A 15,154-nucleotide genomic window follows, 5' to 3' on the forward strand; every position below is an offset into this window, starting at 1 on the left:
CAGCTCATGAGATGGGCGGGCCTCCCTGGATGTCATTCCACCTGCTGACAGCAGACATCACAAAGCTAGACTCACCCCCTGTAACCTGACCCCTTGCCTCATTTAAATGGCCTCTTCCCAATGAAAGGGTTCAGCACATGCTCCTCTCTCTCTTTCCAAGGACCCTTAAAGTCAGAGGAGCCATCACCGGACCCAAAGGAAAAGGTATTTTTCTGTCTCTGTGTGATTATTTTGTACAGCCCAGTTCACCTGGAGTGACCCTGAGTGTTTAGTCATGGAATGCGACAGAGAAGTTTATTTTTCTCTTAACATTAAATCTCTATAATGCTAGCATGATGCCTATCAACTGGCAGTGTAAGTAGAAGGAATTAGTATAATAAAAATCAACGTGCATTATTGGATTTTCCAGGGCTTTTTCACAGGCTCAATTATGTGATGAGGTGGCAATTGCCTACACTGAAATTATTTTAACATTTCCCCTCTTTGTTCCCTGGAGGATCCCATGGCCAGATACTGTGCTGTCTGCTGGTCTCAACTGCAGTGCAAACATTTCACATCAGTCTTGTTTTACTTGGCCAGAGTTTATTGTCAGTACAAAAAAAAAAAAAAATCACATAATACCTCTCAATATCCCTTTTATCTGGAAAACATCAGAATAATCAATCAATTAATGCAACACATTTCAATCACTCAGCCCTCCCTCCTGGTGAACGCTGGGTACAAGCCAAAGCCTCGCCAGGATTCTCGGTGTGACCCAGGTCAGTGCACTGCCTGCTGGAGAAAGATCAAGGGTCTCACACTCTTCCCATTACTGGAGCCCCAAAGGAGGGTGTCTTTGGTGTCATCTGCAGCACAATGTTGGCATCTGATGTCCCCTAGACCTCTGTTGAGTGAGAGCCATGCCACAGCTGTCACTCATGGAAGCTTCTTGGTTACAAGTTCCTCTCAAACAGATGATCTGGCAACTTGTTGAAGCTCCTCAGAGCAACAGGTGACAAGGGAGGGCACTGGACTGCCAGCATGTGTTACCAATCCCCAGATCAGAGGCAGACGGTAGGAATGCCACACCTGGGTGATATGCAGCCCTGGAAACCATGCCCTCTCCCTGAGAATACAGGGCCAGAGCCAGCGGAGTTGGAAGTGCTGAGACAGACAGTCAGGGCCTGGGGCAGCCAGGTCTGCACGTTGTGTCTGATCCTGTCACCAAGTGTGCTTCTGCAGATGCTCAGCTGAGGGAATCAGAAGGGTCGTGGTTACTACCAGAAGGCTGTTGGGTTCTTGATGGGTTCTCAAACTCTTCCCCTGGGAAAAGCAAGACTTCATGACAATTCCTAGAGGGCAGTGTGTGCGGTGGCATGTGACCGCAGGAGGACAGCTTTCCTCCTGTCAACAAAACATCTGGGATTGAAACCATGCACATGGAGATTTCTTGTCGGATTCCACATGCCACCACACAGTAGGGACAGTGCAGTTGGATGAGAGGTCGAAAGACATTCTTTAAGTCAAGTCAGGGACAGGAGGACAAGTGTCTTCTGATCATGATGTAGCTGATGCAGGACAGTGTGCAGAGCATCTATTCTGGAAGATTTCCACACACAGAGCACAGGGAGGAGGGCATGACCTTGAAGAAAGTACTTAAACGAGATGGGAAAGGCCCTGGGGGCTGAGGCCTGGGGTGGGTGGAGGGGAGGGCAGAGTAGGCACAGGGGCCATTAGCCCTGGGGGCACCATTTCTTCTCATAGGCAGTGCGGGGAGGGGCTGTCCACCCACCTCGGTGGCAGAGCCTAGCACAGGAAATTTCTGTAGCTTTTTGGTAATGACTTCTAAGACTCAAGTATTACCCATCCATGTTTTTTGGGTTCATTTGACCAAGATAAACCAAAATGTGTGTGTAAGTTGCTGAGGCAGCCAACGGACAGATTGCCATCTGGACTTGTTTCCAAGCAAGTTTTCTGTCTCATCACCCTTTTCTAACACAAACTGAAACAGCAGAATTTTGTTCTATATTTTCTCTCTCTCTCTCTCTCCCTCTCCCTCTCTCCCTCTCTCTCATTAGATCATTATAGTTATACATACTAACTGGCTTCATCCCAACACAATCATACGGCGTGGAATTCAATTTCAGCTCACAACCCTTGCCTTTTCTGTCTTCCTCACCCCTGTTCTCTTTCCTCCACTCTGCTAGACTTCCTTTCACTCCTCTATTTATTTATATTTGATTGGTTCTTTTTACTTATATATGAAAGTGCAGTTCCATGTGGTGATGTATATCTGCACATAGGTGATTTTTGAAGAGTTCATTCTACATTGCCTCCTTTCCTCCTTGCCTCTCAGTCTCCTTTTTCTACCCTGCTGATCTTCCCTGTATCTTTATCACAACCAATCCTTCCCTCCACCCTTTCTTTATTTTGCTCCAGCTTCCACATATGAGGGAAAATATTTGACCTTTTGGGTTCCTGAGTCTGGCTTACTTCACTTAGAATGATGCTTTCCATTTCCATCCATTTACCGGCAAATGCAATAATTTCATTCTTCTTCATGGCTGAGTAGAACTTCATTGAGTATATAAACAACATTTTCTTTATCCATTTATCTATGGACAGGTTTGCTTTTGTGAATTGTGCTGCTGTAAACATCGAGGTGGCTGTATCTCTACAGTATGCAGATTTCAGTTCTTTTTGAAAAGCACCAAGGAGAAGGATATCTGGATCATATGGGGGATCTCCGTTCTGACTTCCAGATGGTTGTACTGTCTGCAGTCCCACAATTACAAGTGTACCTTCGTCCCTACAATTATGGTCCATGTTGTTCATCATCACCATTCTGACTGGATTGAGATGAAATCTTAGTGTAGACTTTTTATTTTCCTTTCCCTGATTCCTAGAGATGTTGAACATTTTTTCCTATAGTTTTTGGCCATTTGTTTTTCTTCTTTTAAGAAATTTCTATCTAGTCATTTACCCATTTAATGATTAGGTTATATTTGTTGTGGTCAAGTTTTTTAACATATATTATGGATATTACTCTGCTATTTAATGAGTAGCTGGCCAAGATTTTCTCATATTTTCTCACATGAAGTTCTCTCTTCATGTTCTTAATCATGGCCTTTACTGTGCAGAAGCTTTTTAAGTTGATGGCACCTCACTTATTGTTTCTTGGTCTTTTTTCTTCTGTCTTGTTAGGGAAGTCTGTACCAGCACCTAGACCATGGAATGTTGACTCTATGTTTTCTTCCAGTTAGTTGCAAGCTTTCTGGTCTAATTTCTGATTTCTGATTCATTTTGATTTGAGTTTTATGCAGAGTAAGACAGACATAGCTATCCAGTTTTCTAAGCACCATTTGTTAAAAGCTCTGTCTTTCTCCAACATACATTTTGGAACCTTTGTCAAGTATCAGAAGAATATAATTACATGAATTTTTCTCTGTGTCTTCTATTCTCGTTCATTTGTCTTCATGTTTATTATTTATTTATTTATTGGCAGCGAGGGACAAGAATTGAACTCAGGAGCACTCACCACTGAGCCCCAGCCCTATGTTGCACTTTTATTTAGAGACAAGGTCTCACTGAGTTGCTTAGTGCCTGACCGTTGCTAAGGATGATTTGAAATCATGATCCTCAGCCTCCCAAGCTGCTGGTATTACAGGAGTGCTCTACCATGCCTGGCTTCATACCTACTTAGATTCTGATAACATAATATTTTTGTTACTACAGCTCTGTATTGTGATGCCCTCTGAATCACTGTTCTCAGTATTGTTTTGGCTTTTGCTATTCTGGATCTCTTAGTCTTCCAAAAGCATTAAAGAATTGCTTTTTAATAATTCTATGAAGAATGTCATTGGTATTTTGATGAGGATTGCACTAAATAAATACATTTTTTGCAGTATTGCCATTTTGACAATATTAATTCTGTCTCTCCAAGAACACTGGAGGTATTTACATCTTCTAAGGTCTTCAATTTCTTCTTCAGTGTTCATCATAGAGCTCTTTTATTTCCTTGTTTAGATTTAAGCTCCAAGATTTTTTTTTTTAGGTTATTGAGAATAGGACTGTTTTCCTGAATTCTTCCTTAGCTGACCCACTGTTGGAGTATAGGAAAGCTATTAATTTACATGTGTTAATCTTGTATCCTGCTATTTTGCTGAACTCATTTATAAGCTCTAGAAATTTTTTGGTGGAGATTTTCTGGGTCTTCTAGAAATATCATCAGCAAACGGAGATAGTTTGAATTCCATTCTTTTTTTTCTATTTCCTTCTCTTGTCTGGTTGCTGTGGCTAGTATTTCAAGTACCATATTGAATAGGAATGATGAGAGCAAGAAACTTTGTCTTGTGCCTGATTTTAGAGCAAATACTTTTAGTGTTTCTGCATTCAGTATGTTGGCAGCTTTGGTATTATCATAAATAGACTTTATGATGTTGAGGTAAGTGCCTTCCATCCCTAGCTTCTCCAGTGTTTTTAACATGAACTGGTGCTGGATTTTCTTCAAAGCTTTTTGTGAATCTATTGAGATGGTTATTTGATTCTTGTTCTTAATTGTTTAAGTGATGAATTACATTTATGATTTGCATATGTCATCCCTGGCATGATGCCCATTTGATCATGGTGTACCATCTTCTTAATATGTTTTCAAAGTTAGTTTGCTAATATTTTATTGAGGGTTTTTGCATTTATGTTCATCAGGGATATTGATCTATAGTTTTCTCTCCTTGATGTCTCTTTTTGGTTTTGCTATCAGGTTTATGCTGGCTTCATAGAATGTACTGGAGAATGTTCCCTCCCTTTCAATTTCATGGAATAATTTGAGAAAGCCTGGTGTTAGTTCTAAAGGTTTGGTAGAACTCAGGGGAGAATCCATCTGGTCCTGGGTTTCTCTTTATTGGAAGGCCTTTAATTGCTGTTTTGATCCCATTGCTTGATATTGGCCTATTTAGCTTTTCTATTTGTACCTGGTTCAATTGGAGCAGAACATATGTGTCTAGAAATTCATCAACATTTTCTAGATTTCCCAGTCTATTTGAGTATAAATTTTCAAAATAGTTTCTAATGATACTCTGGATATCAGAAGAATTTATGTTGTTTTCATCTCATTCATTCATGCTTCTTACTTTTTCTCCTTCTACCATGTCCACACTTAAAAAAAAAAATCCCTGATTGTTTCATCTTTCTTAAATATTAATTAAAAATAGAACTAAATATAAATATGTGTGTGTGTATTTAACTTATCAACTTTTATTTAGATATGTGTGTGACAATGCAAAGTTTTCCGGAGGTGAATGATAGGATTTTGAGAGGTATAGCCTAATCAGTGGAAGAATCCATTGATATGGATTAACTGGGTAGATTAACTGTAGGCAGGAGGCTGTTACTGGAGGAGGTGGGTCACTGAGGATGTGACTTTGGGGTTTATATTTTGTGCCTGGTACTCAGAGCCTCTGAAAGCCTCTGAAACTATGAGCCCCAAAGAAACTTTTCCCCTTTTCATTGTTCTTGCCACATCTTTTGTTCATAGCAACACAAAGCTGACCAAAACATCAACATCTCCAATTAAAATTATTTATGTGTAAATAATAAAGTCAACATTTTGAAAAATGAATATTTTTTCTTAGAAAACATAAGTTATTAAAAAAAATGGGATGAATGTATCCTACCATGGTAGATCATATGATTGAGACCCCACCCTTTTGTTAGGAAGGATGGGGCTGAGGAGAGAGATGGGCAAAGGGACACAACTGCAAGGTCAAAGGACAAGCCAGCCATGCAGACTTCAGCCTAGATTGACTGTGTTGAACGCACGGAGCTTCGGGCTGAGAGGAGCTCAGAGCATCCCTACGTCTCAACTTCCTCAGGAGTGTACTGGGGAACACCGGCATACCTCCTGGAGGTGGGCTTGGTGTGAGCTGTAATGAAGCAATACTTGTATGTCAAATGGGAAAACACTCCCGGATCGCTGAGCCTGTGAATGCTTTTGTTGTTGTTGTTGTTGTTTTGTGTGTGTGTGGTGCTGGGGATTGAACCCAGGGCCTTGTGCATGTGAGGCAAGCACTCTACCAACTGAGCTCTATCCCCAGCCCTGAGCCTGTGAATGTGTTACTTCACATTTGCAGACAGAATGGACCTGCACTCCAGAAGGCACCCAGGGCCCAATGCACACAGACCAGGGGCTGAGTCCACTGGTTTACTCCCAGAAAGTCTTGTGGAAAATCACTCACCTTTTAAAGCTTGAGGCCTCCTCTCATGATGAAGGCAAAGGTGCAGGTCCTGCTGGCTGCTGTGTGAAGTGTGTTTTCCCTTTCATAATGACACATTCTCCAGGCTCCTTCCCTAGATGCTTGATCCTGAGGAACAGACTCTCTGTGTGCCTCAGATATGGTTTCATGGGGCTTCATAATAGAGTTTTGTTCAATTCGCAGAAGGGTATGCAAGGTAGTATGAAACCAAAGAGAAGGGAAAGACTCATTCTTGCAGAAAGATGGGGCTGTGGGTATCATTCAGAGAACAGGATTTTGAGCCAGCTCAACATCAGACACATCTACATGTTTCTCTTAATGTGCCCTCCATTGTGAAGCAATATCAAAGAAAATAACTCTTGCTGACTGAGCATCCATGACGTCCCATTTGTCAATGCACTGTCTCTGGCCCTCAAAATCCTTACAATTTATCATGCTCATTTACATGAAAAGAAAGTGATTCACAGAGAATAGATAATGTCTGCACAGTCACATGATCCGTAAGCACCAGAGTCAGAATTCCATGTCAGCTCTGTCTCATTCCATCGGTGGTGTCTGGTTCCCTCTGATGTGGTCTCCTGGGGAGGGGGAGATGAGAGGTAAGTGCAAGTGCTATGTGTGACACTCTGTATGGTGCAGCCTCCTTCTCCAAGAGACGATGAGGTTATCAATGGGCAGAATGGCTATGCGGACATGTTCTCAGGTGGTGTCCATTTTCATAAAGCTTTCCGCTCCTTGCACTATCCTTTTCATCCTTTAGTGCCAGGCTCTGGGTTGAACTGTTGACTCCTGAGGAGGAACCTGCAATGTCCTCAGGCCCCAGCTGCTGGTCTGCCCTGAGCACAATACAAAGAAGCACACTCCTGAGTCTAAAGATGGCCTGCTTGCTCCCTCCTCTTTCCTGAGGCCAGACATGTGGGAGCACGTCTCTGGAACAGTTCCATCTTATAAACTAATAAGACCTTTCTTGGTATTCAAACTGTAGAGCATTCTAGAAAACGTCTAGGTGGAACTGTCTTACATCTTAAATTCAAGGGAAACCCATTTATCTTTGCTGTCAATCACGTCTGTTGTGCCCTCACCCAGAGAGGACATGACTCTTCTGCAGAAAACAATCCTGCTTATCTTTTATAAGCAACACATTAATTCAAGTTCTAAAAGCATTCTCTGTTGATTAATTAAATAGCTTGTGCTGTCAACGTTCTTTACATCATCTATAAGCCCCTGATTTTACAAAGGAGAAAATATAGATCATGAAGGGGCCCCATCAAGAACATCAAATCCAGGATCCCAGATTCCATATGCATGACCAGAAAGAGTGATAAGATCCTTCACTGTGCTATTCTTATGGAGCAAACTGGCCTTGAGCTAAGGTCCTGGGAGAGGCACGATACTCCAGCAGTATATGCAACCTTTTTCTTACATGGTTTATTTATGGTGAAGGAGTCCATCATCTATATCCTCAACTAGCAAAGACACTTCAACTGAAAACTCTGGCCATTTCCAGCCCTACTGTTATTTATCTGGGCCATCATTATTCACACTGTGTTGCACACACTCTGAAAGGGCTGAATCTAACTTATTGTCTTTAATCCAAATAACTACCACAACATTAGGCAATGTGTATTGGGTATTAATTTTGATTCAGATACCATGATAAAACTAAAATACTTAATCTCATCTAATCACCTCAAAAATGCTGCCAGTGAGAGATGATTTTACAGATGAGGAGGCTGAGGCTGAGGTCTAAGTGGCTTTTCAAGTTTATGATTCCAATGGCTGATTAGAAATGGTCCCCCTCCAGAGCCCCTTCTCTCCATCACGACGTATGTTATGAACATTTTCATGCATACTTCCCAAAGTAGTTCTCTGCACTGTTTTCATTTCATTATCACAGTGATCTCATGTGGTGGCTGCTGATTCTGTTATTTCTGGTTTATAGTAGGGGAAACTGACTCAGAAAATTTGAATGGATTCTTTTATGTCAAAATTCTTGTAAGTGACAGATTCATTATCAACTAGCATTTCAGCTCCTTCCTCTTCCTGGAAGATAATTTTATTTCCCCTCCTACCTGAAGTCCAACTTAGCTGAAGGAGTTGTTCTGGCTAAGGAAGCTTGAGGGCACCTGACCACCCAGTGTAGACCTCACCTCCGGCATTATCATCACCTCAGAACGTGGTGCCTGCGCCATCGGCTGAGACTTGGAATGAGCACAGTCAGAGTGCAGCAGAGTCACAGGTGACCCATCACAAACCTGCACTGTAAATAAGAAATAGACTTTTGGTGTTTTATGTGCCTGAGGTTTTTAGGTTGTTGGTGCCCACAGTACTACCTGTTCTATCTTCAAGTTAGATAGAATTGAAGTCTATGCAATTGGCCACCTGATGAATGATACCCTGAGTATACTGTGGACGTGATTGAACCACAGGGCAGAACAACATCCAGGAAACCTATTATTGTCTAGCTGAAATATACAAGAGGTGACAAGGTTTACCTCAGCTCCCTGTCCCCTCCTGTTTTAGTCAGGTTTTTAATTGCTGTGACCAAAACACCTGACAAGAACAATTTTTAGAGGAGGAAAAGTTTGGGGGCTCAGAGTTTCAGAGGTCTCATTCCATAGATGGCTGACTCCATGTCTTAGGACATGAAATGGGCAGAACATCATGGTAGAAGTGTGTGGCAGAGGAAAGCAGTTGGGGACATGGTACCAGGAAGCAGAGAAAACTCTGTTCAAGGACAAACTATGAACGCCAAAGGTATGTCCCCAGTGACCCACCTCCTTTAGCCACATCTTTTCTGCCGATAGTTACCATAAAGTTATCTCTATTAGGAGATAAATTCACTGATTGAATTAAGGTTCCCATAACCAAACCATTCCATCTCTAAGTTTTCTTTTTTTTTCTATGTTCAAACTATTTTTATTTTATTTTACATAGTTCTTGATATATCATATTTCACACTTTGATTCAAGTGAGTTATGAACTCCCATTTCACATGAGCTTTTGGGAGGCACCTAATATCCAAACCATACTGGTAGGTGTGATTGAATGAACTGTTCAAATGGAGAGAGGCAGGCATAAGGGGCAGAGTGGAGGTGAGGCTGCATTGCACCTCCTCACACACCAATGATTCTGGGGTGCCGAGCCCAGGTAGATCCTGAATCTTGGAAAGGAGCTCAGTGGTGTCCAGATGGCTCACACCAGGCCACTCCATCACTGAGCAATGCCAGGGGGCCAGGCAGCTGGGACAGTATCACAGACCATCCTTCAGAGGGTGAAGGATAAAAACCAAAGTTCCAAGATACACTGCCAGAATGGGGTGGGATGTCTTTGATGTCTTCCCATATGGGACCACGGGAGCCTGTCTGCCTGCACAGTCAGGCTCCACTATGTGAGCAGATGTCTTAGTGGCATTGTGGTCCTTTTCCCCACTGAACACATTCACAGACACCACAAGCACACAATGCCCCTCCATTTACACATGAAGACAATCATGATTGTCACTATGTCTTTTGTCACTATATTTTGATTTTAATGCAATAAAATATAAAATATAGCTTTTTAAAAAAATTATACAAAACAGTGAATTATCAAAAAATTTTATTCTGAAGTTATACTGAAAAACCTCACATATATTATAGTCCATAAAAACACATTCCCTTACTTAATACTTCTCAGTTCTTGGAAATGGAAATTAATTTAGGGAAATAGTTTTCACTAAACACACTGTACCTTGATAGAGCATTTGTTTGCTATACATAAGAAAGAATAGAAAGAAGTCCAATAGAAAGAATTTTCCACACTTTTCCATATCCCATTTTCAGGTAGATCTGTACCTTATCTTTCATACACTTTATGTAAGTTTTTCCTGACCCTATGCAAATCTTATTTTTGGTTTTCTTGACTTCCATAAGGAAAATATCCGGCTGTGGCTGTGTCCTTCTCGTCACTCTCCACCTGAGGATGTGGAAGCCACTTTAGAACCTTACCAGAAAAGGACATAAATGAGTTTCTCAGGCATCAGATACATAATCAGAGAGCAAAGAATTAGCACAGTGCTAAGGATTTCTCACTTCCTGAGGCTCTGATCTTCTGCTCTAATCTGGAAGATTTTCTATGTTAACCTATTTCAAAAGGTTTCAAGCAATCAACATGGTGCTAACACTATGAGAGAATACTGGGGTTCTAACCCACCACCATGATGACTCAGTGATAGATACACTGAAATTTGAGTATAATTCATACCTAATAAAATGAAAAGAATACAGAAAATTATTTTGGAAAACGTGGAAAGTGTTCATTCTATTCTCTCTGTTTATGATACCCTTTCTCTCATATTCATTCTCTCTCTCTCTCTCTCTCTGTATGATTGTGTGTGTGTTTTGTATACTTGAGACTAACATGCTTCATTTCTTTTTTGATTATACCCACTTCATGTTTTATTATGTACAATTAAATTTTTATATATATATATATATATATATATATATATATATAGAGAGAGAGAGAGAGAGAGAGAGAGAGAGAGAGAGAGAGAGAGAGAGCGAGCGCACTGTTGTGTGGCAGGAAAGAAGGTACCAGTGTGAGCAAGGTAGCCAGGCACACTCTGCAGACATATCAGATCCTCAGGGAGGGATGATGAAGCAGGATGGAAATGAGCTCGGGGGTACTCTGATAGGAGCACTGAAGAAACCCTAGGATGCTGAGCACCAGGCTGGCATCAGGATAGGTCAGGAAGGGAATGTTCTTCGGTCTTCAGGGCAATTGTAAAACTGGCTAGTCAATCCGGCTGTGCAGGCTGTGAGCTCCACCACAAGAGGCTGTGATGGAAGCACCTTCCCTACAGGGACACACTGTGTGGCCTTGCTCTGTGTGCACACAGTGGAGTGCTAGCTGTATGCCCAGGTTTTACTTAGGAGCCTATACATGCTCCTATAGGAAAGCACAGGGAGGAGCCAGCTTATTTCTGAGCATGCTCAGTTCAAAGTCATAATCACATGTTCAAAAAGGAAAGACCAACAGGTGTGCTTCTGCTCATGCTCAGTTCAGTATGAGCCTAAGTTACCCTAGATACCTAAAGTCATGGTTCAGAGTGACTTGGTGACCTTGGCTGGCTCCTGGTAAGTTTCTTCAAAGAGTTTCAGCTACAACAAAATAGAACAATGCTGAAGGTCTGTTAGTAGTCTTTTAAAAGGGCCAGCAACTTTCTCCACTGTGAGAATCGGAGTCTATTCTAAAAGGTGCCTGCGGGGCTTAGGGACAAACTCATTGAGCACTCCCACTTGGTCACTGGGAAGTGATGGAAGTGAAGGAGGCTATGTAGGAGGCAAAATTATGAAACTCCCCTGATTTCATGTGAGAAACTGAGCAGAGGAGAGGCCACAAATGTAGTTTACTGACCAAGGTGATCTAAGAGAAGGAGGATGGGGATGAGTTCACTCCGCTGGGTCTGAACCGTCCTGAAAAGGTCCAAGGAGAGACATTAATAAGTGAGCATTATAGTGGGAAAATAGGATTTAAGTGGAGGCAGCCTTCAAGATTCATTATAACTTAAATGATAATTAACACTCACCATTGAAGGAATCCCCCAGATTTAACTGTGGAGAGAAATAAGACAGACCTTCGGAAACACCATTATTTCAGAGGCCAAAAAGGCAGAACCTCTGAGAATAAACCTCTAAGAAATCATAGATGAATCCAGAAGAAAATTTAATCAATCCCACTTCCCAAAGATATCCATGGAAATAGATCCCTAAGGAAGTAGCAGGTGGTAGTCGCTTTTCAGAATCACAAATTGGATGATAATCTAACATGGCAGCTCTGTTTTAAAACAAGAGGAGTGGCCCAGGAGACAGCCATTGTCTCACTTCTGTATCCCCTTCCCCACACAAACACATTCACTGGAAGAGAATCCCTAGGACAAAAGTGTTATGGGCCAGGCTACATGGGCAAGGACCAAACAGACACCATTTAACCCTGAGAAATGCTTGTCCCACGGGAAAGCCCCACCTCTGGACCCATAACTAATTGCCTAGCACAGCATACTTGGCAACACAAAATAGCAGTTCTTATGCAATGTAAAATTGTTCTCTCTAATTCCCAATTTTAGTGGGCAATGTACCCTGTCAGAGATTGATTTTCTAGGTGTTAGTAACCATTCTCTAACTTGTACTCAACTAGTATCGTTTTGACCCACTTCCCTTCTGCTTGCTTGCTGCTATGCCAACCTGGAAAGTTCTGTGGGAAATACCAATGTACCTATTGCATTGTTTACCTAACTGCCCAATTCAGCTTCTGGACCCCCGCTCACTTACAGCTACGTAAACCTGGATGTGGTTTTTGCAGTTTTTACCTTTGAGTACCTTAAAATGTTGAAGCTCAAGGCTGTTTCCTGCAGAGAAAACCAGGTAGTCCTGGCTGGTCAGAATAAAGACTCTTCAATTTGGACCAAATGGGACTCGGTGTGTTTTCTGAGTGGCTTGCCCCACAGGAGAAGCTCCTTGGTATCTATCTTGTTCATCCAATACATAAGACCATGTCTGGTAAACATTTTATCAGGCACTTGGGAAGCAAAGAAGACGAATATAATAGAATGCTTTTCTAGGAATCTTGATTTCCAAGGCAGAGGCAGCCGGAATGTGTGATTGATGCGATTAATTTTAGGGCAAAGCTAATTCTGAAAAAGTATGGGATGACCAGAAAACAGCAATGTCTCAGTAAAGAAAAGTACACTCAGCCTAGCTTTGATGAGTTCTAAAATAAATTGAACAAGATAAAGCATTTCCAACTCTCTGCCAGAATATGCCCAAATCCATCTCTCTAAAGCAAGTCTTAATTACAGCCCAATTTTTTCTTAAAGTACATTAAGGTTATATAAGCCTCAGGGCTCCATTCAGCTGAGCAAGAACAAAACTCTTTCTGTCTTTTCCGAGTTCTTCTCCATTATCATCGCTGTTGAGTCATTAAGGGAACAAATCGTACATAAGCATGTTCCTGACAGGTCCTCATCTGCCTGGAAGCTGGAGAGAGAGAAGAACCTGTGTACCATGAGCTGATGGAGAACCAGCTCTGTTCCTAGGCTGTGGCACGTGTCCCCGCCTTCCTCCTCCGGTTTTGCTATGTCTGAGGCATGACTTGAGACTTGAGGGAGGTCAAGAGATGAGGCTTGATGACATCATCGTGCTTCAGCAAACGAATCACTGCTTTGCTCCTTCTGGTTTTCTTATTGCATGAAAAAAGGTAAACCCTTATCTGTTTAACCTATTCTTGGGTTTTGATCACTTGCATCAAAAAAATCTCTCCCAACCAAAAGAATATACTTTTGAACTTGGGTTCATATTCTCTCCGTTCCACATTTATTCCTCACATTTCAAGATCCTGTTCCAAATGTAATTTTCTTTCATCAAATGTTTTCCTGTGTCTTAAATTGGCATTAATATTAATATCTCTCTCTCTCTCACACACACACACACACATCTCTTTTGCCACATACCCCTCTATACATGTAACTTTCAAATGCTTGTATTAGTGTATACACAATTGCTTTACTGTCTGTTTATTAAATATAAAAGAATGACATTAATTTGGGTATCTTTTATAGCAAGGGTTAGCAGATATTTTTGATGAAGGGACAGAGATTAATAGTGTAGGTCCATAGGCTGCATGACCTCTGCTGTAGCTACTCAGTTCTGCCACCACAGCTTGACAGCAATGTGCTAATGGGTGAGCATGACAATATTCCTACCAAGCCATATTTACAAAAATCAAATGTCATGCTGAATATGATCCTTGGGCCATCATTTGCTAACCTCTGTAATAGAGACCTATAATATTCCCTTGAATAATCTGAAAACAATTTTTTATTAAATTAATGAAAAATGAGCATGATTGGACAGAAATAGACAATTCCTTTTCTCTGCTTTCATCAAGAATATGTCACATTTTGAACCTGAAATAATTAAACAATGTGCAAAGGAAGGCAGCAATGTGAATCACAGCACTTCTTAAAACATGGCATACCAACCATCCACAGTTCACAAGATGGATTTAGGTTGTAGGGAACTTGCATCAAGTGGCATAAATGAAGAGTTTAAATTAAAATCTCCATCCAGCACTCATCTCTCTTAAACACTAAATAATTTTTCTGTTCCAAAAGAAATAATCACCTGACAGATAGACCAGCAGTAAATGGAAGAAGTTTTTAAGAGAAGTATAGTGCCATTAATAACATTTAGTATCTCTGTTTAAAGATGGCCTTAAAAATACCAATCCATATCTAGTTTTCTTGTAAAAAGCACATATTTAACTCAAAATAATTAATGGACCTAGAAAAATCATAAATAAATGGCATGCAGACAAAGTAAAATATTGAGGAGATGCTAGGTGAGGGGCTGAGTTAGGGAACTGCAGTGGATGATGTCAGATTACTCTGCCATAAAATCAACTCGTTTAAGATCCCAGACTTGCCATTAATGAGCCCAATGATTTTAGAAAAATCTTATTTCTCACCTAAGGCTAAATTCTCTCATGTATGGAAAGAAAAAATAATTGAGAGGCTCAACCTACATAATGCATATAACAGTTCTTCATAAACCACAATAAAAAAATTTCAGTTATTAATGTCAATCCCCACTTATTCTGAGCAGAAGTTCTCAGCAGATTTTTCTAAATCATTAATATTTCTTTGCAGCCAGTGTCTGAGACAAAAACAATCAAGTGTTTTATTAAACATGAAGATATCAATATTCTATTTCAGAGTTAACGTACAGACATACTTGACTACCTATTAGTTTAAAGAAAAATGCAGGCATTAGCAACTCATTTTGGTTGTAAAATTGGTTATTTAACATATAACCACATTCTAATTTGCAACATGTTTATCACAATTTAGTGGCTTGTCGACAATTGCCTCCTTTCAGGAAATT

The sequence above is a fragment of the Marmota flaviventris genome, chromosome 15 (assembly GCF_047511675.1).
Source record: "Marmota flaviventris isolate mMarFla1 chromosome 15, mMarFla1.hap1, whole genome shotgun sequence".
Classification (NCBI taxonomy): domain Eukaryota; kingdom Metazoa; phylum Chordata; class Mammalia; order Rodentia; family Sciuridae; genus Marmota; species Marmota flaviventris.